Source organism: Penaeus japonicus, unplaced genomic scaffold, assembly GCF_977035675.1.
Source record: "Penaeus japonicus unplaced genomic scaffold, GWHDUDI00000001_assembly GWHDUDI00000035, whole genome shotgun sequence".
Classification (NCBI taxonomy): Eukaryota; Metazoa; Arthropoda; class Malacostraca; order Decapoda; family Penaeidae; genus Penaeus; species Penaeus japonicus.
This window is the reverse complement of record NW_028234437.1, coordinates 18,267,465-18,269,964: the sequence shown is the minus strand read 5'-3', so window position 1 is coordinate 18,269,964 and position 2,500 is coordinate 18,267,465. Positions and strand designations below refer to the sequence as shown.

The 2,500-nt window shown below is 31.4% G+C and overlaps 2 protein-coding genes across 2 annotated transcripts in view; both read left to right on the top strand.

Annotated features, from left to right (window-relative positions):
* The window catches only part of LOC122250780 (protein white), an 87,697-nt gene that overhangs the window by 50,191 nt on the left and 35,006 nt on the right, over positions 1 to 2,500 (top strand). The window lies entirely within an intron of this gene.
* Positions 1 to 2,500, top strand: part of LOC147467568 (uncharacterized) — a 7,848-nt gene that overhangs the window by 1,941 nt on the left and 3,407 nt on the right. The window lies entirely within an intron of this gene.

Genomic DNA, 2,500 nt, shown 5'->3' with positions numbered 1-2,500 from the left:
ATATATATATATATAATATATTATATATTATATAATATATATATATATATACTTTTATATATATTTTTTTTTTTTTTTTTTTTTTTTTCTTTTTTTACTCTTCCCTTCCTGTCCTATTTTTCTCATCTTCTTTTTTCCTTTGTTCTCTATTTATGTCCTTTGTATTTTTTGACTTGTACTTTGACTTTATTCTGTCATTCTCTACCTTCTATTTATTCATTTACTTATCACTTTCATTTATCTTACTTATTTACTTACTCAGATATCCATTTATATAGATATTCATTCAGCATTATGATTGTTTTATCATTTATCTTTTATCATCATATTATGTATTACTCCCTTTGCTATACTTCTAACTGTGGAGCATTTCTGTCTGTGCTGTTTATGGTTGTTGTTTTCTTTGTCTCTCTCTCTCCTAAACTTTATTCTTTATTGCTTTATTACCCTTTGTTTCCCAATTGGTTTATAGTGGTAGGGTTTATGATCATGGGTGTAATGATAGTGATTACTACTACTATTTTTTTCTGTGATAAGTGATGATGATGATAATGATGATGGTGTGATGAGGATGATCGCCACCATCATAGTCATCATTATGATAATAACAATAAGGGTAACACTAATATTGCTAATAGTAATGGTAATGAATAATAGTGGTAACGATGATGATGTTAATATTGATAGTAATGATAATGATAAGGATGATTATATTGATCATGGCAATTGCGATGATAATGAACATAATGATAATCATAGTAATAATAAGCTTAATAATGACGATGACAAAGATGATGATAATAATGAAAAGGATAACAATAAAGATAAAAATGATAACGAAAATGATGATTTTGATGACAATGTTGATAGCAATAATGTGTTACTAACAATGTTCTTATACACAATACTTTTATCGTCTTTTTACAGTCATTTGACATGATCATTGCAACATTTGCTCGACGTATTGTACTCCAATTGAAAGTAAATCTTAAATGCTTTCGCTTCCTTTCCATTACAAGATGATATAATATTTGGCTTCCGAGTTACGGCAAAACTTTCAATCATTCTGACTCTTAATGGTAGAATAAAACCTAGTTTCAGAAACAACTAACATCTAAAAACTGAAATTTCATATTTTTCCTAGATCGCTTCACAAAAGATAACATCAGAATTGCAGATACAAATACACACACACACACACACACACACACACACACACACATATATATATATATATATATATATATATATATATATATATATATATATATATATATATATATATATATAAACAAAGATGTATATGCATACATGGTTGAGCCCCTGCATTTCAAAATGTCTGGTCATGTCACTGTATATATATTCATTAATTTATTCATATATATCTAAGCTTACGGCTGACTTACAGCTATGAATACATAAATGCCCGCAACAACATAGCATACCTTTCCAGAACTAATTATTCCATGAAGCAAGAACACTGTTCACTCAAGAGAAACGGAACAGCACGCAAGCACTCCAATGAATGGGGAGCAATATTTCAGGGACTTAGACTTTAACCACACGAAAAGGTCTCCGTGACTGATACTTGAGGTGAAATGGGTACAATGGTCGAGGAAGGGAGGCGTCGAGTTAAGTTCTTTTGTTGTTTCGTTTTATGTCTCCTTAGTTTTTTTTTTTTTTAATTCTCACACATGCTGGAGTTAGTTACAAGCACGCGTACATAAACGCACATACAAGCACACACACACACACACACACACACACACACACACACACACACACACACACACACACACACACACACACACACACACACACACACACACACACACACACACACACACACACACACACACACACACACACACACGACGCAATCACATACAGATATACACAAACACACACAGTTACCCACACACGGGTATTCTCTTTCACACAAACGAAATTAGAAATATATAGAGTGAAATAGATAGATAGAGATAGATAAATAGATAAATAGATAGATAGATATATAGAGAGGGTGAGAAAGAGATGGTCGGATAGATAAACATATTGAGACAGATATGTAAAGAGATAAAGATAGACAGATAGATAGATAGAAAGGCAAACTCATCCACTCATTTTTTCATGTTTCTTTTGTTTGAGATTCTCTTCCATGTTTTTTTTATTTTTTTTTTCTTTTTTTTTTCTTTTTAGTTATTCTCGTATTCGCTATGTACCTCATTCGTTCTCGTGCTTGCGTACTGCCTTCTCCAAGCAAGGGTAGTCATTTTCCAAGATTTTTGTATTTTATGGCTACATAAAAGACACAAACCTTTATTATGTACATAATTCCTCGGTACACAGTAGTATGGGTGAACATACTACTTTGGTAGCATGATTCGGATGGTGCGTATAGTGGTTATATTATTTTCTTATGGAGTGTAATAATCAAAGTTTATAGTGAGTGTAGTGAAATGTATAGGATAGATAATGGTGATAGTTGGTGTTGGTGTTT